The 23063-nt window shown below is 41.6% G+C and overlaps 1 protein-coding gene across 3 annotated transcripts in view; it reads right to left on the bottom strand.

Annotated features, from left to right (window-relative positions):
- The window catches only part of NUDT3 (nudix hydrolase 3), a 113973-nt gene that overhangs the window by 61637 nt on the left and 29273 nt on the right, over window positions 1-23063 (bottom strand). The window lies entirely within an intron of this gene.

Genomic DNA, 23063 nt, shown 5'->3' with positions numbered 1-23063 from the left:
TCAGAGTTGAAATAAAAATCTAGAATTTGCCTAGTTCCTTTTCCTTCCTTATCCCTCTCTGTAGGAAAGATGCTAAACAAAGTCAGTTGGACTCACTGTTTGGAGGCTGAGTTGAGTTGGCATTATTTCCAAAGGAAATAAAGGAATCTTCAACTGCTCCCTAAACCATTACTTTCTGATGATGACCTGTGAGCCTACAAACCAAACTCTGCAACCATCCTTGTTGCCTCAAATGAAATGCTACTTCCTCTCTGGCCCTTACAGATTCCACCACTGCCTTCTAGTTAATGACATTCCAGTTATCCCCAGCCTCTTCCTTGAGGTCTCTGCGGCTATGGACCCTTGGAAACTCTACCTTCATCCTCAGTCTCTCTTTTCCCTGTCATAAGAGATTCTTCTGATGCTCATCTACAAAATATGTGATCTGTAGATTCATAGAAGATCATGGTGTTATGGGAAGGAAATCCATGAATCCATATTCAGTCACTTGTGTATAAGCCATGGACTGAAAAATTGTCTTAAATTTACAAGTACTATTTTTCAAATATATTTTAAGTTCTGCTTTGATTAATACAATGCAAAATAATTTAAAATACTATGAAATCCACAGTTTTTGGTTGATATGTACATATACTCAGTTAAAAGGTACTATAAGAGCCAGGTGTGATGGCTCACATCTGTAATCCTGGCACTTCGGAAGGCCAAGGCAGGAGGACTGCCTGAGCCCAGGAGGTCAAGACTAGCCTGGACAACATGATGAGACCTCGTCTCTACAAAAAAACAAAACAAAACAAAACAAAATACAACATTTAGCCAGACTTAGTGGTGCACACCTGTGGTCTCAGTTACTTGGGAAGACTTCTTGAGCCCAGGAGTTTGAGACTGCCGTGAGCTATGATCAAGCCACTGCATTCTAGCCTAGGCCACAGAGTGAGACACCCAACTCAAAAAAAAAAAAAAAATCCTCTCATTGGACTATCTCAGACCTTATATGAAATCAAAATAGACCAACAACCTAAACGTAAGAGCTAAAACTATAACACATTTAGAAGAAAACACAGGAGTAAACTGTCATGATCTTGAATTTGGCAAGATATGCCAAATTCTTAGATATGAAGCATGAGCAACAAAAGGGTAAACAAGATAAATTGATCTTTACTGAAACTAAAAACTTCTGTGTAACAAAGGACATAATCAGGAATGTGAAAAGACAACCTACACAACAGGAGGAAATATCTGCAAATTCTATATTTAATACAGGTCCAGTATCTAAAACAACAAAAAGATAAAACAGCATTTCTACAGAGAAGATATACAAATGGCTAATAAGCACATGAAAAGATGCTCAACATCATTAGTCATTAGGGAAATGCAAAGTAAAACCAAAATGAGATACTACTTCGCACTCACTAGGATAGCTATAATTCAATCAACCAAACACAGCATAAGAAGTGCTGGCAAGGATGTAGAGAAATTGGAATCCTCGTACACTGCTGATAGAAATGTACAATGCTTCATTCAGCCACTGTGGAAAACAATTTGGTTGTTCCTCAGTAAGTTAAACATAAAGTTACCATTAGATCTAGTAACTCCACTGCTAGGTATGTAACCAAAAGAACTAAAAACAGGTACTCAAACAGATACTTCCATACAAATGTTTATAGCAGCATTATTTACAATAACCAAAAGGTAAAAACTCAAATATCCAATAAGAGTGAATGAATAAACAAAATGTGGCCTATACATACAATGGGATATTATTCAGCCATTAAAAAAATGAATTGCTGACAGATGCTACAACATGGATGAACCTTGAAAACATACTAAGTGAAGGAAGCCAGGCACAGAAGGTCACATATGGTACGATTCCATGTATATGAAATACACAGAATAAGCAAATCCAGAGAAACAGAAACCAGATTGGTGGTTACCAGGAACTGGAGGAAGGGGAAAACGAGTAGCAACTGCCTAACAGGTACAGGGCTTTATTTGGGGAAGATGAAAGTATTCAGAAAGTAGATATGAAATGGTGATTGCTAAATGCCAATGAACTGTTCATTTTAAAATGGCTAATGTGGCCGGGCGTGGTGGCTCAAGCCTGTAATCCCAGCACTTTGGGAGGCCGAGACGGGCGGATCACAAGGTCAGGAGATCGAGACCATCCTGGCTAACACGGTGAAACCCCGTCTCTACTAAAAAAAATACAAAAAACTAGCCAGGCGAGGTGGCAGGCGCCTGTAGTCCCAGCTACTCGGGAGGCTGAGGCAGGAGAATGGCATAAACCCGGGAGGTGGAGCTTGCAGTGAGCTGAGATCCGGCCACTGCACTCCAGCCTGGGCAACAGAGCGAGACTCCATCTCAAAAAAATAAATAAATAAAAAATAAAAAAGCTAATGTTATGTGAATTTCATTTCAATTTAAAAAATACTAGTTTTGCAATCACAGTATTATTATTATTATTATTTTTTTTTTTTTGAGATGGAGTTTTGCTCCTGCTGCCCAGGCTGGAGTACAGTGGTGCAATCCTGGCTCACAGCAACCTCTGCCTCCTGGGTTCAAGTGAATCTCCCGCCTCAGCCTCCCGAATAGCTGGGATTACAGGCGCCCGCCACCATGTCCAGCTAGTTTTTTGTATTTTTAGTAGAGATGGGGTTTCACCGTGTTGGCCAGGCTGGTCTTGAACTCCTGACCTCAGGTGATCCACCCACCTCAGCCTCTCAAAGTGATGGGATTACAGGTGTGCGACCACGCCCAGCCAATCAGTCATTTTTTAAAAGCTGAAGGGAGTCAGTGCTACTTTTTTTCCCCCAGAGTCTATACCTCAATGGAGTAAGCTTCCAGGTTATCCTTAGTTTTGTTTTGAGATGGAGTTTCGCTCTTGTTGCCCAGGCTGGAGTTCAATGGCGTGATCTCAGCTCACCACAACCTCCGCCTCCCAGGTTCAAACGATTCTCCTGCCTCAGCCTCCTGAGTAGCTGGGATTATAGGAATGCACCACCATGCCCGGCCAATTTTTGTATTTTTAGTACAGATGGGGTTTCTCCATGTTGGTCAGGCTAGTCTCGAATTCCCGAACTCAGGTCATCCGCCTGCCTAGGCCTCCCAAAGTGTTGGGATTACAGGCGTGAGCCACTGCGCCTGGCCAGTGATTTACTAAATCATAAAACTAGTGCCTGTGACCAATAACTGTGACCAATCTTACATTTTAAAACATTCCTTATCAAAAGAAAATAAACCCAAATATAAGCATGTAGGTTAATTCAAATTACAAGGTTAAAAAAAAAAAGCCCTCCAAAGACTCTAGACAAAGGCATTTAAGTCATATTTATCCAACTACAAAAAGATTCAAGAAGAAAAAGTAGTAAAATGGGTTAATCCTCCACTGACTTGTTGTATAAATAACAACACATAGTCTTTCTTCCCTCACTTCCCGGTAAAGTGCTTGCCAGCCATTATAAACCTACGCATTGCTTCAAAGGCTGACTAAGGCCATGCAATGAAGTTACAGTCCAAAAGAAAAACCTTTACAGGAATATTTCAAAGCTAAAGCAAAGAAAAGGAAACCTCTGACAAAGTATAAGCATTCAATTTCTAAATTTCAATCAATGTGAAACACTAATTAGTAAACCTAGCAAGTGTTACTGCTTTGCACATTCAACCATGACTATATGAACTAAGACTACAATAATGAGGCTGAAGGAAGCAAGCCTCATTAGTTTGTAGCCACACTTCAAAGCAAACACTGTTACTGGTAAATAGCTCTCCTCGGTAAGTTTCCTTGACAACCTATTGAGAATTTACTACAAAAAAAAAAAAAAAGTTTCTGTTTCTGTGTTTTGTAGAGACAGGGTCTCATTCTGTTGCCCAGGCTGAAGTACAGGGGCAGGATCAAAGTTCACTGCAGCCTCAAACTCCTGGGCTGTAGGGATCCTCCAGCTTCAGCCTCCCGAGTAGCTGGGACTACAGGTACACAGCACCATGCTCGGCTAATTTAAAAAATTTTTAAACTTCATTTTTTTGAGATGGGGGTCTCACTATGTTGGCCAGGTTGGTCTTGAACTCCTGGTCTCAAGCAATCCTCCTGCCTTGGCCTCCCATTGTGCTAGGATCAAAGGCATGAGCCACTGTGTCCACCCACAAAAAATTTTTCACTTTAGCCAGTGGTTTTACTACTTCCTATCATATAAAGTACTAAATGGTGTTCTGGTCAGTAAATTCTTATTCTGAAGTTTGATTTTGACATATACAATTATCTGAAAAGGAATTAAGTGCAAAAGCTCCAAAAAGATTCTGAAAATAACACACTTAGGGGGAAAAAATTACCTATTCAACAAATGTTCATTAAGTATCATCATGAGCCAGGAACTGGAGACGTAGAGATTAAATACACTGCAGTTTGCAGGCAGATCAAAGTGGGAAACCAGTTGACCAGGTATCAGACCATTTTGAAGCTTTAGTCATTGAGACAGGTGATATCTATGCAGAGGTGGATAAAGAGACCCACAGAACACACCCACCCATAAACAGACTCTTGGATTCATGATACAGGTGGCTCTGTAGAGCAGGCAGAAATCAACAGGTGGCGCAGTGACAACTTGTTTTCCACAGGGACACAGCAGAAAAAACATTGTATTGATTTGTGACATGTGTGCAGTGAAATGATAAAGAAATCTGTGGGAATGATATACCTAATGAAGGGAGGGAGAAATACAGCAGGAACACGACTGTTTTATTTCTTAGAAATTGTTGTGGGGTTTTTTGCTAAATAGTGCTTAATATAAATTTTTAAAATATAAAAGAAACCCATAGTCCCTGCCCTAAAGGAACCGAGTATCTAGTGGAAGACCAAAAAAGAGTAATTATACAGACTGAGAAATACGTAGCTTGAGGATACCACAGTGATAATGAAAAGAGATACTTGCCCGGATGTACTGGCTCATGCCTGTAAACCCAGTAGTCCCAGTTACTTGGGAGGCTGAGGTAGGAGGTGCACTTGAGCCCAGGAGTTCAAGACCAGCCTGGGCAACATAGAGAAACCCCCATGTCTACCAAAATCAATCAATCAATCTATATATATACACATATATGTACACACACATATATATATGTGTGTATATATATATAAAATTAGACCAGGTGCAGTGGCTCATGCCTGTAATCCTAGCACTTTGGGAGGCTGAGGCAGGCAGATCACTTGAGTTCAGGAGTTCAAGACCCCATCTCTACAAAAAAAAAAAAAATTAGCCAGGCACGATGGTGTGAGCCTGTAGCCCCAGCTATTCAGGAGGGTGAGGCAAGAGAATTGCTTGAGCCCAGAAGGAGGAGGTTGCAGTAAGCCAAGATTACATCACTGCACTCCAGTCTGGGAGATGGGAATGAAACCCTGTCTCAAAAAACAAAAGCAACAACAACAGAAACCCTAAACAAAAAAAATAGCCAGGTGTGGTGGTGCATGTTTACAGTTCCAGCTTCTGGGGAGGCCGAGGTGGGAGGATTGCTTGAGCCCAGGAAGTCGAAGCTGCAGTGAGCTATGATCCCACTACTGCACTCCAGCCTGCGTGACAGAGCAAGACTCTGTCTCAAAAAAAAGAAACAACAACTCAGACTCAGGGAGTAGGGGATGGATCATGACTGAGAAATGATATGGGAAGGTTTCTCTTTTTTTTTTTTTTTTTTTTTTTTTTTTTTTTTTTGAGACGGAGTCTCGCTCTGTCGCCCAGGCTGGAGTGCAGTGGCCGGATCTCAGCTCACTGCAAGCTCCGCCTCCCGGGTTCCCGCCATTCTCCTGCCTCAGCCTCCCGAGTAGCTGGGACCACAGGCGCCGCCACCTCGCCCGGCTAATTTTTTGTGTTTTTAGTAGAGACGGGGTTTCACCGTGTTAGCCAGGATGGTCTCGATCTCCTGACCTTGTGATCCGCCCGTCTCGGCCTCCCAAAGTGCTGGGATTACAGGCTTGAGCCACCGCGCCCGGCCAGGTTTCTCTTTTTTTTTCAGACAAGATCTCGCTCTTTTGCCCAGGCTGGAGTGCAGTTGTACAATCATAGCTTACTGCAGCCTTGGACTCCTGAGCTCAAGTGATCCTCCTGCCTCAGCCTCCCAAGTAACTGGGACAACAGGCATGTGCCACCAAGCCTAGTTAATACTTTTTATTTTTACTTTGTAGAGACGGTGTTTTGCCATGTTGTCCAGGCTGGTCTTGAACTCCGGGACTCAAGGGATCCTCCTGAATTGGCCTCTAAAACCCAATTTGAGTTTTAGAAAGGTAACTTTGACATATGTTGGAGATGGGAAAGCATGCTAATGGAGCAGGTTCCTGCGGTAATGCAGGTTGAGAAATGATTAAGACAGTAGGAGTGGGAAGCGGAAGGAAGTGACAGGTTTCCAGATACATAGAAAGAAGAGTCTATAAGGCCAAGTGACTGACAGGACGTGGGAATATGACTCCTTGGATATGGGCTGGATCAATGGTGTAGCAGCCTTCCAAGGAGAATATGGAGGCGTCAGTGGAGGAGGGAACCACAGGGAGGAGTTGTGAAATCATCCTCTGAACATATGAATTTGAGGGTTCAGTGAGACGTCTAATGAGTATTTCTGGTGAGAAACTGTATGAATGTGGGACTGGAGTTAAGAGGGAAACCGACGGTGATTTTGTAAACAATGGTATCAGAATCTTCCAGCCAGAATAAGACTAACACAAGGGGAACATGGGCATTTGCAAAGCTCTGGCCAGAGGATCTGACCCCTTTCTCCCTATCCACCCACCATCCACCTTGGTATCAGCCAAGTCTCCATTCCTACTGCCAAGGGTATAGTGGGCATAGATACACTCCAGAGATCCTAGGTCAAAGTTCTGGAAATACTCTCCTTAAAGAAATTAGATTAGGCCGGGCACGGTGGCTCACGCCTGTAATCCCAGCACTTTGGGAGGCCGAGGCGGGTGGATCACGAGGTAAGGAGATTAAGATCATCCTGGCTAACACTGCGAAACCCCGTCTCTACTAAAAATACAAAAAATAAGCCGGGCATGGTGGTGGGTGCCTGTAGTCCAGCTACTCGGGAGGCTGAGATAGGAGAATGGTGTGAACCCGGGTGGCGGAGCTTGCAGTGAGCCAAGATCGCGCCACTGCACTCCAGCCTGGGCGACAGAGCGAGACTCCGTCTCAAAAAAAAAAAAAAAAAAGAGATTAATTACGGTGATAATCTATGCCATAGGAAATCGTGATTAACAAACTACATGATTAGACATGTTACTGATTTCTGGAGAATCAACTGCATGCAGTAAAGCACACTCAACATGATCTTGTTTCCAACAATGCAATTCCCGTGACATTTTACAAGCCCCTCAACACTGCCAATACTGCCAGAGTGCTCTGCTAGTACCCCAGATGGCACCAGGACCATATCCTATCAAATCTGTGATATGCTCTGCAAATTGCATCTTCAGATGAGCCCTTTAAATAATTTATGTGTCCCTTCTTAAAAACAAGGCCAAGATAAAAGTGAGTAATTATCTGTAAAAGTGAGTAACTATCTGTACTTGTTTGGATTCCAGATAAATGGACATTTACTATATTTTACACAATGTTTTAAAGAACAGCTGTCACAAGTTCTTGTGCATGATGATCCCATAAAATGTTTAAAAGATGAGTAAAGCTGAGTATGAGGTTAAATAACTTGCTGAAAGTAAATCAATAAATTATCATAGGGCCAAGCACAGAAGTTTCAGTTTCTACAGCTTTAAAGCATTTTACTATTTTTAACAACTCTTTTAAAAATTTAAAACTCTTTTTTTTTAGCTACAGAGGAACTAAAAAAAAAATGCTCAAAGAAGGAACCACTAGACATAAACAGTCAATTTACAAAATGCCTTATAAACATTGCTTCACCTTAGTTAGCTTATCAGGCCGCTTATTTAACCAAAGAGGAAATTCCCTGCCTAGTACAAAGAAACATCATACTGTGTTATGAACAGATATTCTGACAGTTTTTACCTTGGGAGCAACAAGATTATTTTAAGAACAATATGAAAAGGTTTCCACAGACACAAACTATTACACAGATATCGGGGCCAGGCACAGTGGCTCACATCTGTAATCTCAACACTTTGGGATGCACACTGACAGAAATTTTAAAAAGAAAAAAAAAAAAACTTTGGTGGCCAGGTGCAGAGGCTCACCCCTGTAATTCCAGCACTCTGGGAGGCTGAGGTGGGGGTATCACTTGAGCCCAGGAGTTTGAGAGCAGCCTGAATAACGTACTGAGACCCCATCTCTACACCCCCCCACCTCAAAAAAAAAAAAAAAAAAAAAACCCACACACACTTTGTGAGGCCAAGATGGCAGGATCTTTTGAGGCCAGGAGTTTAAGACCAGTCTGGGCAACATGGAGAGAGACCTTGTCTCTATTAAAAAAAAAAAAAATTAGCCAGACCTAGTGGTGTATGCCTGTAGTCCCAGCTATTTGGGAGGCTGAGGCAGGAAGATCACCTGAGCTCAGGAGATTGAGGTTACAGTGAGCTATGACTGTGCACTGCACTCCATCCTAGGCAATAAGGCAAGACCCTGTCTTTAAACAAAAAAAAATTAGAGGGCCGGGTGTGGTGACTCATGCCTGTAATCCTAGCACTTTGGGAGGCCGAGGCGGGCGTGTCACCTGAGGTCAGGAGTTCGAGACCAGCCTGGCCAACATGGTGAAACCGTATCTCTACTAAAAATACAAAAATTAGCTGAGTGTGGTGGCAGGTGCTTGTAATCCCAGCTATTGGGAGACTGAGGGAGGAGAATTGCTTGAACCCGGAAGGTGGGGGTTGCAGTGAGCTGAGATCGTGCCATTGCATTCCAGCCTGGGCGACAAGAGTCAAACTCCGTCTCCAAAAAAAAAAAAAAAAAAAAAAAAAGAAAAACTATATATACACACAGATGTATCATTCTTAAGTGAGTCCCCAGGGTGTACAGAGATTGCCTCTGTACAGTACCATCAGCAGTGCTAAGGAGGAAGTGTTTTACTTTAAAACCTTGAGTATGGCTTGAATATTTTAGAACAAGTATTTAAGATGTATAAATGGAGGTGGGCATGGTGGCTCACACCTGTAATCCCAGCACTGTGGGAGCCCAGGAGTTCGAGAACCAAGTGGACAACAAGGCAAGGTCCCGTTTCTACAAAAAAAAAAAAAATCTTACAATTGGCCAAGAACAATGCCAAACACTATTTCTTAGGAAATTTATGAAAGCCAAATAAAGTGAATGAAATATTTAAAATGCTCCAGTTTCTCGAGGTTATTTTACTGTATCATTATTTTTTGAGACAGGGTCTCACTCTGTTGCCCATGCTGGACTGCAGTGGAGCCATCTTGGCTCACTGTAGCCTGAACTTCCTGGGCTCAAGCAATCCTCTCAATACCCCCCACCCACTCCAGCAGCTGGGACTACAGGTGTGCACCACCACACCTGGGTAATTTTTGCATTATTTGTAGAGACAGGGTTTCACCACGTTCCACAGGCTGGTCTCAAACGCCTGGGCTCAAGCAATCCATCTGTTTCAGCCTTTCAAAGTGCTGGAATTAGAGGCATGAGCCACCACACCTGGCCTTGAGGTTATTTTAATAAACAAAGTCACAGTAACAGCATTTCCTGATATCCATGAATTGCATAATTTTCCCACAGTCTTAGAACTATAGGAATATACTGTAAAATTCCTGCTCATCAATATGCTGATTTTGCCAAGCCATGTACCAAATTATCGCCTCCATAATACGTGCTCAAACAGAAGACATTCACTGTAAACTCAAGGGCAGCTATTGTATTCCCGAGGTAGCATCAACTTATTAACCACAATTCAGTCTATTTTAAGATGTCAAAGTTTAAACCACAAATGTATACTGTCATCTTTATAGAGGAGGACAGTCAGGAGACTTTGGGTTACAGGTCTGCCTCTGACGCCAGTCACATAAATGCAATGAAAAAATTAACTCTCTCTAGACTTCAGCTTTTTCAGTTTTAAAATGAGATGGCCCAAATCTATAAAATTCTTTCAGCATTAATATTCTATCATTCTAAATTTATACAGGTATATGTGTCTAGAATTTGTCTTCCTAATTCTACTCTTTTCAAACAACTATTTTTTCAATAGTACATAATGTGTATATTCAAAGGGCATAAAAAAAAAACATAGCAAGCCTTCTCTTAACTCTGTCCCAAGAGGCACTTCTTGTGAAGACTTCTAGAGATATTCTAACGTATGAGTATAAATAAATACATATTTATTCTTTTCTTTCCTCTTTGTCAACCCCAATAGTAACCCATTATACACATTGTTCTACTTTGCCTTTTCACTTAAATCTTGGAGATCATTTTATCAGCACACTCTGAGAGCCCCTTCCTTTTTTAAAATAACCACAGGGTATGTTTTTAAAACTTATTATTTATTATACACAAATTTCAAACATGCATAAAAGTAGAGAGAAAATATAATGAATTCCTAAGTAGTCCAACTTCAATAACTATCAATGTTTGCCAATCTTGTTTTACTTACCTATACACAACCCCAAAGTATTTTTTTTTTTTTTTTTTGAGACAAGAGTCTTGCTCACTACAACCTCCATCTCCAGAGTTCAAACGATTCTCCCACCTCAGCCTCCTGAGTAGCTGGGATTAAAGGTGCATGCCACCACATCCAGCTAATTTTTGTATTTTTTTTTTGGTAGAGACAGGGTTTCACCATGTTGGCCAGGCTGGTCTCGAGCTCCTGACCTCAAGTGATCCACCTGCCTTGGCCTCCCAAAGTGCTAGGATTACAGGCATGAGCCACACCTGGTCTTGTTTTTAAGCCAGAATCTCGCTCTATCGCCCAGGCTGGAGTGCAGTGGCGCATCATAGCTCACTGCAGCCTTGACCTCCAGGGTTCAAGAAATCCTCCCACTTCAGCCTCCTGAGTAGCTGGGACTACAGGCGCCTGCCACCATACTTGGCTAATACTTATTTGTAGAGACAGGGTTTCGCCATGTTGCCCAGGCTAGTCTTTTTTTTTTTTTTTTGAGACAGAGCTGCCTAAGCTGGAGTGCAATGGTGTGGTCTCGGCTCACTGCAACCTCTGCCTCCCGGGTTCAAGCGATTCTCCTGCCTCAGTCTCCCAAGTAGCTGAGAATACAGGTACCCGCCACCAAGTCCGGCTAATTTTTATATTTTTAGTAGAGACAGGGTTTCACCATGTTGGCCAGGCTGGTCTCAAACTCCTGACCTCAGGTGACCCGCCCACCTCAGCCTCCCAAAGTGCTGGGATTACAGGCGTGAGCCACTGCGCCTGGTCCCAGGCTAGTCTTGAACTCCTGGACTCACGGGATCCACCTACCTTAACCTGCCAAAGTGCTGGGATTACAGGCATGAGCCACTGGGCCTGGCCAGGAGTTTGAGGCTGCAGTGCTCTATGATCATGCCTATGAACAGCCACTGCACTCCAGCTGGGCAGTACAGTGAGATTTCATTTCAAATAAACACACACACACACGTGCACACACACATACACACACACACACACATTTGGCCAGCAGCAGTGGCTCACGCCTGTAATCTCAACACTTTGGGAGGCCGAGGCAGGTAGATTGCTTGAGGTCAGGAGCTCGAGACAAGCCTGGCCAACATGGTGAAACCACATCTCTACTAAAAACACAAAAATTAGCCAGGCGTGGTGGCGGGTGCCTGTAAACCCAGCTACTAGGGAGGCTGAGGCAGGAGAACTGCTTGAACCCAGGAGGCGGAGGTTGCAGTGAGCCAAGATCGCACCACTGCACTCCAGCCTGGGCGACAGAGCAAGAGTCTATCTCAGGAGAAAAAAAAAAAAAAAAAAAAAAAAAAAATATATATATATATATATATATATAAAAAATATTTATATATTGACTTTATATTCTGTGCCATACTAAATTCACTTATTTGTTCTAGCAGCTTTTTGGTGGATTCCTTAGGATTTTTCTACATAGATGATCATGTTATCAGCAAATAAAGATAGTTTTGCTTCTTCCCCTTTAATTTTTATGTCTTTTATTTCTCATTCATGCCTTACTGTACTGGTTAGGGCTTCCAAAATAATATTGAATAGCAGTGGTAAGAGGAGACAACCTTATCTATTCCCAATCTTAGGGGGAATGTATTCATTTTTTCAATATTAAGTATGATGTTAGCTGTTTGGCGTAGATGTCCTTTATCAGGTTAACGAAGTTCCACTCCTAGTGCTGAGTTTTGCTTTGTTTTGTTTTGTTTTCTTTTTGAGACGGAGTCTCACTCTGTCGCCCAGGCGGGAGTGCAGTGGCCGGATCTCAGCTCACTGCAAGCTCCGCCTCCTGGGTTTACGCCATTCTCCTGCCTCAGCCTCCCTAGTAGCTGGGTTTACAGGCTTGAGCCACCACGCCCGGCTGTTTTGTTTTTTTTTTTATAAATGGATATTGGATTTTGTCAAATGTTTTTTCTGAATCTACTGATACGATGATATGGTGGTTCTTTTTTTTAGTCTGTCAGTGTGGTAAAGTACACTGACCAGTTTTTAAATGTTAAACCAGCCTTGTATTTCTGGAATAAATCACAGTTAGTCATGAAGTGTTATTCTTTTTGTATACTGCAAGTTGCTAATGTCTAGTTTAGGGTTTTGGGGTCTCTGTTCAGGAAGGATACAGTGTCTGATGTTCTCTTTTGTAGTGTACCATCTTGGTATCAAGGTAATACTGGCTTTATAAAACAGGCAAATGTTTCCTCTTCTAAAAATAAAGAAATTATACTTCTTTTATTTTCTAAAAAGTAAAGAAATTGTGTAGAATGGCACTATTTCTTTCTTAAATATCTGTTAGAATTCACCAGCGAAGCCACCTGGGCCTACAGCTTTTTTTTGGGGGGGGGGGGCTTAACTATAAATTCAATTTCTTTAATAGACATAGGCTTATTTATTTCTTCTTAAGGAAGCTTTAGTAGCTTGTATCTTTCAAGAAATTTGGATAAAAACTCAAGAGGACAGGGTTTGGGGAACTCCAGACACCTGAACATGTGCAGGTCCCTAGAGGGTGGTGCACCCAGGGAAGGCATGGAAGCTCGGTCCCCTTCCCCTATACCTCCCTTATGCATCTCTTCTTCTGTATCCTTTGAAATATCCTTTACAATAAACCAGTAAACATAAGACCCTGCTTAGGAGTAGAATGGGACAATCTCAAGAGAGAAAAGCATGACAGGAGCCACGAAGGGACTGGGTATTTTAAATGCAGGACACACTGTTCCTGGCTGTGTCTGTGATACTGGACATCTTAGGAACCAGATGCTTAACAATGTAAGAAATAAAGCCCTGGAAAGAAAGTATAAATGCCTGAGGTAATGGATACCCACTTACCCTGATGTTACTGTTACTCATAGTATGCCTGCATCAAAATATCTTATGTACCCACAAAAATTAAAAATTAAATTTAAAAAAGAAATTTGCCCATTTCATTGAAAATACTGATTTGATTGCCTTATAGTTATTCACAATATTCCCTTATTATCCTTTCTATATCTGTAAAACCAATAGTGATTCTTTGTACAGAATGCTGTACTTTCATTCCTGATATGGCTGATTCCATGACCAACAGGAAATATACAAGGTAAGTCTGAAACATCTTGTCAAATCAGATACTGAAGAAGCTATCAAAACCCACTAGGACTGTATCAAAAGGATTCAGGATTTAACTTGAAAAGGCTCACGCTAGTCAAAAATAGGCCAGTAAGAATAACTGTAACAGATTAGAATATCAAATATATTTAAATCCATGAGTTTATATTGATAATTTTTAAAAAATAAAAACAGAACTGGTAACCACTGAGGGATGCCAATGAACCAACTCACTAATTTGGGGAATAATGACAAATTGAGGGGGAAAAAAAATCAATCATTTATTTTGTGTTTTCTATATAATTATTTTTAGGTATAATTATGGAATTGTGTTTTGTTTTTTTTTTTAATCTTTTATTTTTTGACAGAGTCTCGCTCTGTCGCCCAGGCTGGAGTGCAGTGGCGCAACTCTGCTCACTGCAAGCTCTGCCTCCCGGGTTCACGCTATTCTCCTGCCTCAGCCTCCCGAGTAGCTGGGACCACAGGTGCCCGCCACCACACCCAGCTAATTTTTTGTATTTTTAGTAGAAACAGGGTTTCACCGTGTTAGCCAGGATGGTTTCGATCTCCTGACCTTGTGATCCACCCATATCGGCCTCCCAAAGTGCTGGGATTACAGGTGTGAGCCACCGTGCCCAGCCGAATTGTGGTTATTTTTTAAAGATAGTATTGTTTTAGAAGTACTTACTGAAAATTTACAAATAAAATTATATGGTGTTTGAGATTGGACCCAAAATAATAGTGGAGGGGGAAGAGTGATTAAGAACACATCCTACAAAATTGGCCATGAGCTGATAACAGTTGAAGCTGACTGAGGAGTACATAGGGGTTCGCTATACTATTCAGCCCACTTTGGAACAAGTTTTAAGTTTTCCATAACAAAAGGTTTTTTTAAGGCCAGGCATGGTGGCTCATGCCTGTAATCCTAGCACTCTGGGAGGCCAGGTGGACTGCCTGAGCCCAGGAATTCTAGACCAGCCTGGACAATATGGCAAAACCTTATCTTTATAAAAACTAAAAAATTTGCGGGGCATGGTGGTGAGCACCTGTAGTCTCAGCAATACTAGGGAGGCTGAGGTGGGAGGAGCGCCTAGCCTGGGAGGTTGAGGCTGCAGTGAGCCGTGACCATCCCACTATACTGCAGCCTGGGTGACAGGGCAAGACCCTATATCCCCTGCACCCTGCAGAAAAAATAATAATAATAATAATGCATTGGTTATCCTTAGCCATTTGTACTTTCATATATTTTAGAATGAAAATATTATTTTTTTAAAAGAAGAAACCTGCTGAGATTTTGATTAGTATTGTAAAACCAAATAGATTTCAGAAAAACTGTATGTCTTCTAATCCATAAGCAAGGTGTAGCTTTTCATTCATGTAGGTCCTTCAAATCCTTTCTTCTATGACTCAAATTAGCATAATTAGAAGGTCCTGTCTTAGTCCAAGATTACAATGAAATTATCCCAGGTTTTTTTCTAGTAATTTATGGTTGTAGTTTTTCATGTTTGTACTTCCTATCTATGTAAAAATTATTCTGATTATAAATATGAGGAAGGAACCCGACTATACTTTTTTCTAGGTATTTGTCAGTTGTTCCCATATGCATTGAGGTCTATTTCTGGACTATCTATTTGGTTCTATTGATTCATTTGCCAATTCATGATCCAGTTTAGTAGCATTCTATTTTAAGTACCACGGTCTGCAACATGGTTTCATGGGGCTAACATCACCATACTTGCCCTTCACTCTTCTTTTTCAGAGTTTTACTGGCTTTTCCTCCAAGGTTTCTTATCCATTCGAAATCAGAAACTGCATGAGTGGTTTACACACACACACACACACACCCCTTATAATTTCTACAAGAATCAAGTTGAATTTATAGACTAATTTACAATAATCGACAGGATGTTGAAACTTCCCACCTAAGAGCAAGATACTTTTTCAAGTTTTTTCAATAACATTTAAAAAGTTTTATCTTCACTGACCTTATCCATGTCTTAAGTTTATTCTTTTTTGTTACTGTTATTATGGGTTCCTAACTCCATCCTATGGCATATTATTTCAAAGGAGTCACAGAAAATTTTCACAGGTTAGTATTAAAATACTAATTCCACACATAAGCACAATCAAGTGATTATGTGGAAATTATTTTTTAAAGTAAAAAAGAAATTTTTATTTTATACCAATAGATTGTAAACCATGATAGCCTGGCCTGATGCCCAGCTAGAGCCATGATATATAAAACCCATGCCTCACAGGGGGGCCAGAGCTAGGGCTAGGCAGAGGAGCAATAACCAGAGAGTAGATAGGGCACAAACAGCTCTTCATAGATGTATGAATTCAAGTTTATTGTTCTTACAAACATGAGAACAAAAAAAAAAAAAGAGCCAATCATATGGTGGGCCAGGAATAAAACATTAACTATATAGGAGAAAATTAAGATAGAAAGATAGTTATTGCAGGGAAAATATTTTTATGTAATTTCAAGTACTATTTCACAAAGTTTTGTGTTCTGAAATGAATTAAATTTAACCATCAGACTGCTTTATCCTACTAGAAATAACATTTACTCAATTCAGGAAGGTAAGGAGTTATCACAAGAAATCACAGAAAAAGATAGGTAACAACCACATTAAGATTGAGAATTCAGCTGGGTGCGGTGGCTCACGTCTGTAATCCCAGCACTTTGGGAGGCCGAGACAGGCGGATCACCTGAGGTCAGGAGTTCGAGACCAGCCTGGCCAACATGGTGAAACCCCGTCTCTACTAAAAATACAAAAATTAGCAGGGTGTGGTGGCAGGCGCCTGTAATCCCAGCTACTTGGGAGGCTGAGGCAGGAGAATTGCTTGAACCTGGGAGGTGGAGGCTGCAGTGAGCCAAGATCGTGCCACTGCACTCCAGCCTGGGGCACAAGAGCAAGACTTCGTCCAAGAAAACAAAAAACCCCAAAAAAACTCATACCCATTTAGCAGGTATTCCCTGTCCCTGCCCTCTCACTGGCAACCATCAATTTGTTTTTTGTATCTATGGATTTGCTTATTCTGCATACTTCATATAACTGGAATCATACAATAAATATGTGACCTTTAGTGTCTGTCTTCTTTCACTTAGCATATTTGAAGGGTTCATCTACATTGTAGCATGTATCAGTGCCTCATTCCTTATAGTTGAATAACATTCCAATTTATGTATACACCATATACCACAATGTGTTTATCCACATCTACTGGTTAACATTTGGTTGTTTCTACCTTTCAGCTATTGTAAATAGTGCTGAACATTCCTCTACAAATGTTTGAGTACAAGCTTTTCAATCCCTTTAAGTACATACCTAAAAGTGAAACTGCTGGGTCAAACATAATTCTACATTTAAGCTTCTGAGGACCCACAAATCTTCCACAGCAGCTGAGCCATTCTGCATTCCCACCAGCAATGTATGAGGTATTCAATTTCTCTACATCCTCACTAACACTTGCTATTTTCCACTCTAGTGGGTGTGATATGCTAAAACTAGTTTTAAGAATGTCTATACTTTGGGAGACTGAAGCAAGCAGATTGTTTGAGTCCAGGAGTTGGAGACCAGCCTGACAAAATGGAAAAACCCCATCTCTACAAAAAATACAAAAATTTAGCCAGGCATGGTGGCATGTGCCTGTAGTCCCACCCACTCAGGAAGCTGAGGAAGGAAGATCACCTGAGCCTGGGGAGGTCGAGGCTGCAAAGCTGCAGTAAGTGGTGATTGTGCCACTGCACTCCAGCCTGGGCAACCAAGTGAGACCCTGTCTCAGAAACAAACAAACATACAAAAACAAACAACAAATGCCGGGCACAGTGGCACATGCCTGCAATCTCAGCACTTTGGGAGGCCAAGGTGGGTGGATCACCTGAGGTCAGGAGTTCAAGACCAGGCTGGCCAACATGGTGAAACCCTGTCTCTACTAAAAATACAAAAATCAGCCAGGCATGGTGGTGGGGCTTGTAATCCCAGCTACTCAGGAGGCTGAGGCAGGAGAATCACTTGAACCCAGGAGTCGGAGGTTGCCGTGAGCTGAGATCATCAAGATCGTGCCACTAGGCGACAGAGCAAGACTCCATCTCAAAAAAAAAAGATTGTCTATAACAATTACTTAATTTTTGAAGGAAAGCATAATAACCATTTAGTAAGACTCGAAAATGTTACTCCTATTCTCTCTCCCTCCCCCATAGACACACATGCAGAAAAAGTTCAAATAACTAGATTTTTTTTCCCCTGGAAAGTAAGTTAAAATGTACTAAATACCAAGAGAATGAGAAGACACAAGCCACAGGATGAAAAAAAAAAGATACTTGCAAAAGACTTATCTGATAAAGGATTCATCCAAAATATACAAAGGACATTTAAAATTCAACAATAAAAAACCTAATTAAAAAATGAGAAAAAGGCCGGGCGCGGTGACTCAAGCCTGTAATCCCAGCACTTTGGGAGGCCGAGACGGGCGGATCACAAGGTCAGGAGATCGAGACCATCCTGGCTAACCCGGTGAAACCCCGTCTCTACTAAAAAATACAAAAAACTAGCCGGGCGTGGTGGCGGGCGCCTATAGTCCCAGCTACTCGGGAGGCTGAGGCAGGAGAATGGTGTGAACCTGGGAGGCGGAGCTTGCAGTGAGCTGAGATCTGGCCACTGCACTCCAGCCTCGGCAACAGAGCAAGACTCCGTCTCAAAAATAAATAAATAAATTAATTAAATAAAATAAAAATGAGAAAAAGATGTGAACAGACACCTCATGAAGAAACATATACATATGGGGCCAGGAGGAGTGGCTCATACTTATAATCCTAGCACTTTGAAAGGCTGAGGCAGGAGGACTGCCTGAGGTCAGGAGTTTGATATCACTCTGGGCAACATAGCAAGACCCCATCTCTATAAAAAATTTTGAAAATTAGCCAGTGTGGTGGTGTGCACTTGCAGTCCCAGCTACTTGGGAGGCTGGGATGGGAGGATCACTTGAGCCCCAGCGTTCAGTTACAGTGAGCTATGACTGCACCACTGGCACTCTAGCCTGGGTGACAGAGTGAGACCCTGTCTCCAAAAAATAATTTGTAAAAGAACATATGCAGATGGTAAACAAATATAAAAAGATGATTCACATCATATGTCACCAGGGAAATGCAAATCAAACAACAAGAAGACACTACTTAACACCTATTAGAAAAGCCAAAATCCAGAACACTGAACACCACCAAATGCTGGTGAGGATGTGGAGCAACAGAAACTCATTTGCTCACTGGGGTGAATGCAAAATGGTAGAGCCACTTTGGAAAACAGTTTGGCAGTTTCTTACAAAACCACATATACTCTTACCCTATGATAACACAATCATACTTCTTGGTATTAACCCCAAAGAGTCAGAAACTTAAGTCACACAAAAACCTGCACATGTATATTTATAGCAGCTTTATTCATAATTGCCAAAACCTTGGAAGCAACCATGATGTCCTTCAGTAGGTGAATGGATAAATAAGGTGTGGTACGACCACACAAAGGAATATTATTTGGTACTCAATCAACCTATGAAAAGACATAGGGGAACTTTAACGCATATTACTAAATGAAAGAAGCCAACATGAAAAGGCCACATACTGTATGATTCTAACTAGGTAACATTCTGGAAAAGGCAAAACTATGAAGACAGTAGATCAGTGGTTGTTAGGGGTGAGCAGAGAGGGAGGGATGAACGGGTAGAGACAGAACAGAGAATTTTTAGGGCAGTGAAACTACTCTGTCTGATACTGTAATGGTGCATACGTTTGTCCAATCCATAGAAAGTACACCACCAAGAGAGAACTCTAATGTAAAGTATGGGCTTTGGGTGATAATCATGTGTCTTGGTGGGCTCACTGACTGTAACAAATGTACCACTGTGTTCAGGATGCTGATAGTGAGGGAGACTGCCTGTGGAGGCAGGGACCTATGGGAACTCTGTACTTTATACTCAATTTTGCTATGAACCAAAAACTGCTCTAAAAAGTAAAGTTTATTTTTAAAAGTACTAAATATACATTTATTATATATATACACACACATACACGCGCACACACACACACACACACACACACATACACAGAGACAAGGTCTTGCTCTGTACCCCAGGCTAGAGTGCAGTGGCATGATTATAGCTCACTGCCACCTCAGCCTCCAGAGCAGCTGGGACTACAGGAGCATGCCACCACACCTGGCTAACTTTATTTTTTGTAGAGATGGGGTCTTGCTACATTGCCCAGGCTGGTGTCAAACTTCTGGCCTTAAGAGATCCTCCTGCCTTGGCCTCCCAATGTGCTGGGATTACAGGTATGAGCTAGTGGGCTAGCTCGCAGATTAAAAATATTTTTAAATTATATGCTAGATTACCTCAACAGATCACTAAGGGTTCAATCTAAACTCAAAAAATTATTAGTAACAAGTGATTCTCCTGCCTCAGCCTCCTGAGTATCTGGGATTACACGCATCTGCCACCATGCCCAGCTAATTTTTGCATTTTTAGTAAAGACAAGGTTTCACAATATTGGCCAGGCTGGTCTCAAACTCCTGACCTCAAGTTATTCCCCCACCTGAGTCTCCCAAAGTCCTGGGATTACAGGCGTGAGTCTCGGTGCCCGGCCCCAAGTTCTATTCATGTAAATATAACCTAATTAAATTCTCACAGTAACCCTAGGAATCAGATGGTATTAGTGGATGTATTTCTATTTTACACTGGAGGAAACTGGTTTAGAGGATAATTCAGACCTGAACTTCAGACGTGACTCTAAAGCCATTATTTCCATAAACCACCTGTCTCCATTTGACAGCTACAGCACTAGCTTCCATGAGCTAACACTCATGATAGTCCTGAGAATTTACATCTGAATAAAGAGCTTTTGGTAGCTTCAGTTCTATATGGCACATGGATTCTAACAACTTAGACTAGTAAAATGTGCTCAGAATATACAGTTAACGATTGAGCACAACACTCAAATCAGCCAAGACGTGGTTTTCCCCTCTACTTTGCTGGGTAACCAAAACAGCTAACAGACATTCATAGCTGGTTTATGAACTGAGAGGTTGCATAAAATGCTAGCAGCCACACCAAAGTTTATTGGGTTCTAGGGCAGCAGAGCTTGGGGGTCCTCCAGATCCGTATCAACTCATGAAGGATAAAAGATTGCTTGGGTTCCTTTGCAAGTTAACAAGTATTGGCATTTAGTCACTTCCACTTGAGGCAGGTAACTATGCAAAAGAGATTAGCAGAAATGGCAAATAACCAAGGTAAATAAAGGGCAGACTTAACTGCTCATCCACCTCAGCACTCAAAAATAACTGAATTTTTATCCTAACTCATGAAGGGGAGCAAGGGAAGCAGGCTTGTCATTTAAGGATAAGCAGCAAACTCAGCAGTTGTGAGAGATTAGAGAGTCTTGGCAGTGAGAAAGAGGGCCCAAAATAGACATATTAAGCATGGGCTAGGTGAGAGTTCTGATCACTACATATTTTTAGTAATTGCACATTTGTAACTTTCCCATGTCCAGTTCAACATTAAGCTAGCCAGTCTTCTGATATGTCAGAAAAGTTCCTTCTACCCCCACAATCATCCTCACAATAGAAATAATCATAATCAGTGCCCAGCAGTAATTTTTTTTTCTTTTTCTTTTTTTTTAGATAGAGTCTCGCTCTGTCACCCAAGCTGGAGTGCAGTGGTGCGATCTCAGCTCACTGCAACCTCCGCCTCCCAGGTTTAGGCGATTCTCCTGCCTCAGCCTCCCAAGTAGCTGGGATTACAGGCACCCACCACCAAGCTCAGCTAATTTTTGTATTTTTAGTGGAGACAGGGTTTCACCATGGTTGTCGCCCAACGTCTGCTTCTCCTCTGTTCCAGAGATGCTAACAAGTAAGCTAGTTGCTAACTAACCAGGCAGTGTCAAGCTCTCAAGTAAGACTAAACCTGACCATGCTCTGTTTTAAGTAACAAATTTTTCTGCTGGTGTTTTCTATTGCTGTCAAATTATTATATAACAAGGGCTGTTTTTACCTACCTATGTTGGGCATTAAGAATGAAGAAACAGGCCGGGCGCGGTGGCTCAAGCCTGTAATCCCAGCACTTTGGGAGGCCGAGACGGGCGGATCACGAGGTCAGGAGATCGAGACCATCCTGGCTAACACAATGAAACCCCGTCTCCACTAAAAATACAAAAAAATTAGCCGGGCGTGGTGGCGGCGCCTGTAGTCCCAGCTACTCGGGAGGCTGAGGCAGGAGAATGGCGGGAACCCGGGAGGCGGAGCTTGCAGTGAGCCGAGATCGCGCCACTGCACTCCAGCCTGGGCGACAGAGCGAGACTCCGCCTCAAAAAAAAAAAAAAAAAAAAAAAAAAATGAAGAAACATGTAACATGATTATAAAAAGTTAGAAAACATGACTGGTGGAGGAAACAGTTAACAGCTGACAAGCTGTCTTACTGTAAATTACTGTAAATATAATTGAATTTAAATAAACGTACTAAGGTTTTGTCCTCATCTAGAAGCCAAGCCCTTTTGTTCTTTAGCATTATAAAATTCCCTTATCATTTCCAGTATATCCGACAGCAGCTCAACCTGTTGTTTGCCTTCTGTAGAATTTTTTTTAATAAGTTGATTTTAAAAATATGAGTGCTACTGACAGTTTCTAAATCTAAACAATGGTCTGCCATGGCCTAGGATATTAAAAAAAAAAAAAAAAAAAAAAAAAAAAAAAAACAGAACAAATCTAAACAATGGGAGGTCATACATAAATCCTCTCCATTCTTCACAAATACCGTGTCTTTTGCCCAACCTTTACCTTGCTTGTAAGTGAAGCTTTCCCTCCCGTCATAAATCACAAACTCAGGCAGGGCCTAAGAACTGGCCATTTATGTAACACACCAACAGCATCCAGTAGAGTGTATATGAAGTGCAACAAATACTTATTAAAAGAACCAATCAGTAAAATATTAGTCCATCCAGGACATGATGGTAACAAGTGACTTCCAGATTTTCAAAATTTCACAGACGCGTTTTTAAAATAAATCGGCCAGGCAAGGTGGCTCACACCTGTAATCCCAGCACTTTGGGAAGCCAAGGCGGGTGGATCACCTGAAGTCAGGAGTTTGAGACCAGCCTGGCCAACATGATGAAACCTCATCTCTACTAAAAATACAAACATTAGCCAGGCGTGGTGTCAGGCACCTGTAGTCCCAGCTGCTCAGCAGACTAGGGCAGGAGAATCACTTGAACCTGGGAGGCAGAGGCTGCAGTGAACCAAGATTGTGCCACTGCACTCCAGCCTGGCAACAGAGCGAGACTCCGTCAAATAAATAAATAAATAAAATTCTGGGATATTATTTAGCCTTAAAAAGGAATGAGATTCTGACACATGTTGCAAGATGAATAAACTCTGAAGACATCTTGCTAA

Source organism: Macaca fascicularis, chromosome 4, assembly GCF_037993035.2.
Source record: "Macaca fascicularis isolate 582-1 chromosome 4, T2T-MFA8v1.1".
NCBI classification, from domain to species: domain Eukaryota; kingdom Metazoa; phylum Chordata; class Mammalia; order Primates; family Cercopithecidae; genus Macaca; species Macaca fascicularis.
This window is presented reverse-complemented; position numbering and strand designations above follow the sequence as displayed.